Source organism: Pollicipes pollicipes, unplaced genomic scaffold, assembly GCF_011947565.3.
Source record: "Pollicipes pollicipes isolate AB1234 unplaced genomic scaffold, Ppol_2.1 Scaffold_7262;HRSCAF=8765_pilon_pilon_pilon, whole genome shotgun sequence".
Taxonomy (NCBI): Eukaryota; Metazoa; Arthropoda; class Thecostraca; order Pollicipedomorpha; family Pollicipedidae; genus Pollicipes; species Pollicipes pollicipes.
The window spans coordinates 19,941,421-19,950,942 of NW_023597055.1; the positions used below are offsets into that span (position 1 = coordinate 19,941,421).

General features: G+C 47.1%; 1 long non-coding RNA gene across 1 annotated transcript; it reads right to left on the reverse strand.

Annotated features, from left to right (window-relative positions):
- Positions 1–7,345: 7,345 nt before the first annotated feature.
- On the reverse strand, positions 7,346–8,953 carry LOC119114318 (uncharacterized). The gene is made up of 3 exons (XR_005096014.1): positions 8,840–8,953; positions 8,646–8,744; positions 7,346–7,433 (listed from the first exon to the last, which is right to left on the reverse strand). It is a non-coding gene; the product is annotated as an uncharacterized LOC119114318 (long non-coding RNA).
- Between the last annotated feature and the right edge of the window lie 569 nt (positions 8,954–9,522).

Genomic DNA, 9,522 nt, shown 5'->3' on the forward strand with positions numbered 1-9,522 from the left:
TTTTGCATAGCTGAAAGCAATGAAATTGCAAATGTTTTTGTACAACAAAACCATATGTACCCTGTGAGGTTAACTGATCTATGCACGTCAAGGTCAGGCGGGTGGCAGTCAGCAAAGGGCAATTTCTAGGGGCTCGTTCATCTGATGTGACAATGGAGTGTTACACCAAGCCGTACATCTCCGAGATAGTTTCTTAGGACAATCAAACAATCGAATTTAGAATTACAACAAATTCCATTGAACTAGGGTCAAGTATCTCGGGAGGGGGGGGGGGGCATCTCGCCCCCCTCCTCCCACCCGAGCGATGAGAAATCAAAGCGTTAAAAGGTATGGCTGGTTTTACCCGTGACAACAGGTGACCACTCGATGCTCTTTCAGGCGGGCCGCTGTCAGCACTTCGGGCAGGCGTGTGGGGCCTCGGAAGAGGGACGTCTGTCGATGGTGTGACGCATCCCACAAGCACCTTTGCTGCCTTTGGGGGGACACGAAACGTACGCGCGAGCCATTGGCGTGCTGGGTAAACGTAATGTCATGGTGATATGATTGAAGCCTTGCTCGCCAAGACACTCCAGACCGTAAGACTGTTGGTTTGGCAGTCTTACGGTCTGTGGGATGAAACCATGCGTGCCAATGGTTTTCATGCATAGAATCAAGAGCTCGCTCATCGGGCCTTTCCCCACGAAATGTGGGTTTATTTGGAATACATTTTGTGTCTCAAGCATTGTTTATACGTAGGTCCTCTACTCTTGTTACTTGTAGCAAACAGATGCATGCCATGACCTTTGTATTGAGGCACGTACTGATGCCTTGAACTTTTAAGAATCTGCTTGGTTTGCCAGCTGTTGACAGTCTTGCATGGGCCGCGAGAGTCTCCATTGCTATCCTGCTGCGCCGTCTATCATTCAGGACTGTGTCGTCTTGTTTGAGCTAAAGGATGGTTCTCTTGAATGCGAGATGTTTCTAGTTAAGATACGCTGCATGCCTTGAGGTTTAGATGCCCAGTCTCAAAACCTTCCCTCCACGGCAACAAAACCGTACCAAACAATACCTAGCGAATAGTCAGTGGCGACAGAGTGTTATCAATATATCAACGGTGTAATCAGACAGTGTTATCAGCATATCAGCGGTATAATCAGTGTTATGAGCATATCGACGGTGTAATCAGACAGGGTTATCAGCATATCAACGATGTAATCAGACAAGGTTATAAGCCTATCAACGGTGTAATCAGACAAGGTTATCAGCATATCAAAGGTGTAATCAGACAGCGTTATCAGCATATGAACGGTGTAATCAGACAGGGTTATCAGTATGCTGCCACTTCAGGTGAATGCAAAGAAAAATGTCGCTCGCCGAGACTCCGCACCACTCGGAATTCCTGTTTCAAGGGCTGGTGCTGCTCCGACTGAAAAGGGAAGCATTGCAACAAGGGGGAACTGCGCCACCAGCCCGCGCTTGCCGCTGTCATCAGGAAATGAAAGATGACTGAACTGTCGAAGACTGGAAGCAAAGCTTTTTCATTCTTGCCGTTCTCAACATGTCTGCTTTCTGTTCACTTGGATTTTTGCGCACGTTCATAAAGAACTGCCGGTCGGATCACTGCGGCAAGCCTTCGTTCAACACGTCTTTATGTCGTGTTGCTGATTTTATTTACAAATATTGAAGTAGACGGTTGAATGGTCTACCCAGACTCCTCGGCGCATCGCGAGTGAGCCCTGGCTGGTGCGACCTCGATTCCGTGGATGCCCAAACAACAACATGCTTATTAATCTCTGAAGCAGATTTCTGACTGCTTGGGTGATAGTTATACTAGAGAAGAACTCGCTCGTGCCAGTCTTTCTCGCGAGTCCGCCGAAGGCAGATCTTGTCAAGCACATCATCTATTTTCTGGTTACTTACACGCACCAACACTCACACCACAACGTCCACTCACACAGACAACAGCGACCCTGCTTCTTCGGGCCCAGTGGGGGAGTAGTAGCATACATGGTCACCAATGGTACAACTTATACACCATGCACACCGGAAGTGATTCATGTCGCAGGATCTAGAAATGATGTGGTAGTTCACCAATGAGAAGCGAGCGCGACATCGTACGATGGTCGGCTAAGTCAATCAATAGAAAACTACACCCCTGCATTAACACGCGCTTGGGCGGGGTCAAACTGATCTCCCACCCCCCCCCCCCCCCGAAGGTTTTTATATAATAGTTTCCGAGCGGCGCAGTGCAATCGCGCCAAATTGGGCATAGCTGTAGGCAACGGCATAGATGATCGCTTGGTATTAAAGCTATAGATGCTTTATTTAAGGTCGTTGATCTACGGCACGTCAAAGTTCTAGGGAACCGTTCAATCTTCTGCGACGGCGGTATGGTAGACAAGGCCGTACATTTCTGAGGTAGTTTCTTATGCAACGCAACACATGGATGACCAAATTCCATTAACTTAGGAACAGTTTTGAAGGTCAGACTAAGGTCGAAGCCGATCTGTTTCATTACTCTGGGGCTTGCTGTATGTGGTAGTTTCTGGTGCTCATTTTTAAGTTATTGATAACAGGAACCGCATTATGCGCCTTTCACACACTTCTCAAAGGTCAAAATAGGTCGCTGACCTAAAATGAGCCAGGTCAACGGTACATTTTCAGGAGCGTACTGCCTAGCGTAATCTGTGTCGCTCATTCAAATGCAAACCTCCAAGCAGTCTCGTATGATTTTTGTCATCATGACTTCCGAAAGGTCAAACAAGGTCACTGACCTTAAATGATCATGAGGCGTTTTGCTTAGAGCAGGTATCTAGGTTCTGGGGGCGCTTTGTAGACCAACCTGGATACTGACCTTGTTTAACCTTATTTGACGCTAAGTTCACATCATAGGAACTTCAAACTTGGACCCGAGTGGATTTAGATACCGGCTGAGACACCCTGTAAGTTTCGTGTTTCTAGCTCTCTTAGTCCTTGAGATCTCAGGGGGTCAAACTGACCTCCACCCGAGCGAAGGGTGTCCAGCCGGCCACAGGAGCAAGTGCTAAAGTGTTCGCGACAACATCGTCGTAGATGTAAGGTCTGGCGTATTTCGTTTGAGGGCGAGTGCAAACGCCGTTAGGGGCGCAATGCCTGACTTGGGAGCAAAACGTCAAATGGAATTCTGATTTTTTAGTAACTCAACGGATATTGATTGGCTTTATATGAGTGTTCCAAAACTAACTGAAATTTACTCTGCTTTCTTTGAAGTCTCGACCCTAGTGACATAATTCATTGCCAGATTTTGGTCAGGTTTGGGGAGGGGGCATGGGCTTCCTGCCCCTTTCCCTGGACACGCACTTGATTTCATCACGCAGCAATCGCCAGTTGTGGAACACCACACGAAGCACGAGAATCTCGATCTAGAATCGAACGCCCGGGAGTACAGCGGTATCGATGCTTTTTTCGAAATTTCTGTTCATAAATATTTATATGATACTGTCCGTTTTCGCTGTGCTAGAAAACTGGCCCTTGTATCTCGCGGATGGCGTATCACAAATTTTCCCCGTAGATTTTACAAATAATGGCACTGACATTCTGAAACATGAGCACTGTCCAAAGACCATCTTTAGCATGCGCAAACACATGAACTTAGTTTTCAGAACGACGACTGTTCAACATTTTCTTCTCGGACCGAAAGCTTTGGCTTTCAAAAACCGATACACGCCAACAGAAAATGTCGTTTCACCCGGGACGCTCCTTCAAGACGTTTTCTTCAAGCGTGTTGTATTTGAGTACCCTGAGGGCTTCTTCTTTACGAGTCAGTCTCTTTCTGGTGTTCAAAGAGACATTTCTCCATCACTTCGAGCCTCTGGAAAAATAAGTGCTCCTTGCTCCGACGAAGCACGTAATTTCGTGTTGCCTAGAAGCACAGCGTGACCGTATTCGTTTGTCTGTGGGGTCAGTCACCTTCGTAACCTATGGATTTTGTTTCGTCGTGCAATGTTTTCTTCATCTCGAACAGTAGCGGTTGGTGCATTTGTGCCGCAAGCTATTCAGCATCATGCTGTGTATTTGATCGTTGTCGTTCGTCAGTATCCCCCTCCCCCCCCCGCGAATGTCTCATCTTAAAATGTACGATCCTTGTACATTGATTCGCGATCAGGAAACTGTTACGTTTGCTGTAGGTGACCATTATTGGCCTCTGACTTCACTCGATTCACAGCCTAGGAGAAGAAGGTGCCAATCGGTCAGTCTCGACCGCCTCGCCACCCGATATCTCACTTGCGCAAGGCAATGAGCCTTGAATGACCTTGATCTGGCGCTTAATGACCTTGACCGACTGTACCTGCAGGACACGCTCACTTTAGTCAAGGTTGCTGGCACGACTTTCCAGGACGGTGGTGCCATGAGCCCAAACAATTACGCGATTGCTTCAGTGCCATGTGAAATTGAAGCCATCGTCCAATAAAAATCAAGCAAATGGTCACTGTGCAATCCATACCGGCGATTCTATCAGTTAAAGGATGCGGTATATGCTCGTTGGGCCATTACATCAAACAGAAGATAGTCAGATGCTTTGTCAGCCGTCAAGCCGCATTTCAATACTTGCTGCATCATATTTAGTGCTACACATCACATTGACTGACCAAACTGGTACTACACGCCTTTCAGCTATCCTTGTTCAACGGCTAACTCCACATTTTGCTTTTTGTTGAGCGTGATGCCGCAGGCCGAGCGAATTTTAACGTCCCCTACCCAGAAATTGTGCAGGTTCGGTTGCCTTCTCCGACGTGGCCTGCGACGGGATCGACGGGCTCACCTGAAGGTATGCCGATCAAGAGTGGTACAAGTATATGACCACCAACCGTGCTATTAAGACTCTTTCCTCAACGCATGACAACATTCTTTGTAAGCTATGCTGTAACACTTTGGAGGCACCGGTGCAGACTATTAAATCAAACGGTGCATTCCCGAAGCGCTACAACGTCGGCACTGTTTTGCTCCTCTATGCGATCGCCTCCTCATCACCTCCAAGAAAGAAAGGCTAAATTTTCAACTGACAGAAACGCTGAAGAAAACGGGTTGAAAACGGGCTCAGATATCGCCGACCAGATCTTGCAGCGACATGGGACTAAATTATACTGGAAGAGGAGAAAGGGGCAGTCATGCCGTGAAGAGCGTGGCTAGAAGTGTGCAGACTGTGACTTGCAACCGCACGAGGCCATTGATGTACCCGGTTTCGGACGTTGTTAACGATTAACAATGAATAATTAACGATTAACGAATAACTATTGGTGCCAGATTTCGAAAACGCAGAGCAGGTGAAAACTCAGAAACGCAAACGCAAACCTACGCAAACTGTGCGCAAGCTTACCATCCACGAATCATAAGACATCTGAACAGCATTGACCCATAGCTATAGCACAGCTATACATGGGTGTAGCAGTGATGGAACAGGACGCAACCAATGTCGCCTTTCCCAAAACCGGCCTCACACGCAGCACATTCACAACACGAGACAACTCATATCACGGCGACCGCGCAGATGCAGTGACCAGTGTATGGCTACCAATGTTCACCCGACATTAAACGTCTTTCCAAGTGTTTCCGACATCGTCACCAAAAACGTAGGGTAATAGACAGCTGCGCAACTAATAATCCAGCAATGTTATTCGTGTGCCATTTTGTGTCACTCTGCTCGCCGGCGCTAACATTAGTTTATCTATGCCTGCTAGACGCGTGAGAGGAAAATGTTCCCATTCATTGTCATATCCTGTCCGTTTGGGTCCCCAAAGTCGGGTGGATCCCCTCGATTAAGTCAATATATTTGTTATATGGCGATAACCATTTCGTCTGCCATTAAGGGAACGATGTAGGTCAGTTGAGAGGGCACACCTTCATACCGTAAGTCGTGGGGTTTGAACCTGGATCTCGGCAAACAGTTTCGTCGTCTCGCGGAAAACGACGTGAGAGATCTCGTCGCCAAATTAACTGAGTTGTTTAATGTCATGTTAAGAGCCAACAATAATATAACACCGCCTGTTTTGCACTCCATATCCACTCACTACAAAGGGCGTCGGTTGGAAAACATGGTCACCAGCAAATATATCGCAAGCTAGTTACCTGATTTTGTGGAGCGCTTAACAAGCCATCATCCTGTACATTTACTTCTTTCGATGCTATGCTCATTAGATATTATGCTTGTGAAGCCTTAAGGGTGTCTCTCCGTTATGTTGACCTTAAAATCCGCATGCAACTATGCACACATAAGTGTTATTTTCCGGCGCTCGGCAATGACGGCAACATGGCCATATTCCTTTAGATCTTCGCTGAGGCAATTGATTGCGCTCCTCTGGCGTGGCACTTCAGGCACTTACGGGGTAGCCTTTCAAGCTAATGAAGGTGGTGGCATAGTCGGCGCTGATGCAAACATTACAGAAGACATATAAGCTCGAGTCAAGCGCCCTTTGTCCATGCCTACTCATGGCATAATTGACCCTGCTCAAGTTCCGCACTCTGCAGCATTGTGTGGACATGTCATCAAAACGCTTAGGAACGCCCGAGTTTGTCTTGACCTAAGGGCAAACACGGGTCTCATGAAGGCTATTCGGGAGGCTACAGAGCGCCTTACCATCCATCAGCACCATGTGTGCGTTGCCAAGGGGCGCTTCCCAGGCCGCTGCGCACCCTGTTTGACCTGGCCGACGGCAAACAGGCGGAAACAATGGCATCGACGCACCCGGCGACCGCGGCGGAACGATGCGAGCCGCTGCCGGGTGGACCGCGCGCAGCAGCGCGCCCAGGCACTCAGCGAAGGAGGGACAGGGGACATAACGCTGTTTGCAGATCTGTTGGCATGTTTGGATTGAAGAGGCGGCTAGCTGCTCGCGGATCGATCGTAGCGTCCGTCATCACCAGCGGAGCTCGACGCCCTCCTGACCACTCCTGGGCGCGCCACTGATACCAGAGCTTTGCGCCCATGCCTCTTCAGTTATGGGTGATACTGGGCCTCGGGGTTTGTTAGTCGGGCCCTGGCGACGGCGGCGCAGCAGAGGTAGGGCCAATGTTTCCTGTTGTATTCCTCTTGTGATCAACCTGCCTCGACAGCCGCGGATCAGGTGGTTCCGAGACCTGAAGGGCCTGAACAGGCCTGATTAGGCCTGACTTTGGCGCTCAGGTAACAGCGGCCTGACGTCTCAAACCGGTCTGGTGGCGCAGTCTCTTTGCAATCTAGTTTATTAAAGCGACACAACCGCCGTGTTTGCGCGCTCCGTCCAGTTTGCACATCCATATCTGATGATTTCGTTGGCAAATTGCTGTGTGCATGCTTAAAGCTCAGCTAGGCTCATTACAAGATTCGTTCATGAAGTGAATGAAGTCGCTCATTTTATTTAATGACGTTCGTTTGGTCCGTGACAACCGCTGTCAATCCAGGCATGTTTCAGTCTTCGTAACGGATCCTAGCTCACGACCTGTGAAGGGTATAGTGAAAGGTTGAAGCCAACCAAGACCATGATATGACTTGCTTCTTCAGTTCAGAACATCAGAGCACAAAATTTAAAATAAAAAAAACGCAATTAGATGGCAGGTGCCCTGTTGAGTCGGGTAGCAATGAATTGCTGGTTTCAAAGGTAGGGAATGGTAGTTTTTTTTAAAAAACCTACACATTTGTCTCCAAACAACTGTTACCCTAAACTATTTCGGAAATTTGACCAATTTAGAGGAATCTGATATGCCAACACCTGTTCCTTTAGCTGGTGGAAAGTATCTGATGCGTTCCAGTGGCCTGCCACGTTACGCATCCTGAGGGTCGGGTAAGTTTGAAAAATACTGGGTGCCTCATAATGCATCATATCTCTATTGTCGATCATTCCATAATTAAAATTCAAATACAGACACAAGGATCAGTCTACATTGTAACACATTCAGATTGGTTCCCATAAAACCACGGAGCCTCCTTAAGTGTTTTTCTAACTTTTAAGTATCTGTCTCGTGTCAAAAATTGGGCCCTGGTTAAGTCCAAAAACGAATGAATACGTGAACAAGCCTTCACCACTCTAGGGACCTCGGAAGCCCTCATAAAGTTTTCCCAAATCACTTCTGAACGGCTTGAGCATGGCAATAAAATGTTCTGTAGGCAAATAAACATCCTACTTTTAACATATTGTAAATATTTAAAGCATGTGACCTTGTTGGTTTAAGATCCTCAACCTTTTTGCCAATGGCATGTCGGAGACATTCTGCTCATAAGTGACGCATAACGCTTATTTCTCGCAGGTAATGCACTTTAAAAAAGGGGTTTTCTAGTGACTTTCCTGCTCTATTTTAATATACGCACATATATATATATATATATATATATGTATATATAGTGCGACGCTATAGGTCTTGTAGCATCTGAAAGGTTGTCATCGAAAGTCAAGCTAGGTCAAACACTGACTTTGAGGGCAGATTTGAATTTATGAAGGCCATGTAACTTTAACCTTAGCATTTAACTTTTAATTTATCACTTGTACCACCTATCTTACTGCTAACACCCTTATGAGTGTGCCTCAGTCATTTTACAGCTTTGGAAGGCCGTTCTAATGCTGTTTTCCCCATTGGTATGGCCTGTTTAGTTCTTGGTATAGAAAGATGGACCAACGCAACAACCGCTTTTACCCCATTGACCTGGGATGACTCACCACAGGTCTTATCTGTTGACGTCCAATAATTTCCAGTGTGATGTAGTTTACCAAGAGGTATTCAATGCCGTCTTCCATATTGCCGTGGCATGCTTGGTTCTAGGGATAAAAGCAGGGATTTGTTAAGTGCTACATTCGCAACTACAGCCCGGCCTGACCTGCAAAAGGCCAAAATTTTCATTGTTTTGACATACCTATCTGATGCGATTTGGCGAGGGCTTTCCATTTCTGGTTTGGCTCACTGACTCTAGCTTGCGTTGGTTTCAAGGTCGTATGGGAGGCCTCTAAGGCCCCTACGAGTGTGATAATGAAACAGGCTCCGACAGTGCAAGGGCACGGCGAGGAATTCAGTCTTCTTTTCGAAGATAAGATAGATAAGACAGCATGCTTTGTTTCTAGGACACCTTCATTTAAAAGACACTTCTTTTGAGACCCTCGTACTTGTAGCATAGAAGTCCGATGACGGCCGTTGCGAACAGGGTAGACCTGGTTCACATTTGGGTGCAGCGCTGGACGTGTTGGACAAGCTCTGGTGATTATGATGATATACTGCGGGGACGATGCGCATTGAGGGCTTACGGTCCTTTTAATAGATACAGAGCTCCACACCAGGACGTACACGACCAGTCTGCCCTATCATTTGAGGGGCAGCGTGCAGAAACGAGTGCTGACGTGATATGTAGCCACATTAGGAATACAGCGCCTCGCAGATTCACCGAAAGCAGGACGTTTATTCGTCATCCGAGCTCGGCATTAGTACCATGTCTGGTACTTTCAAGCTCACATTTCTCATCTTTTTCGAGCTGAAAAAACAAGAACATTCCGACTAATACTGCTCAGTGAAAATCCCGAAAAAAGATGACAAAGACTACAAGAC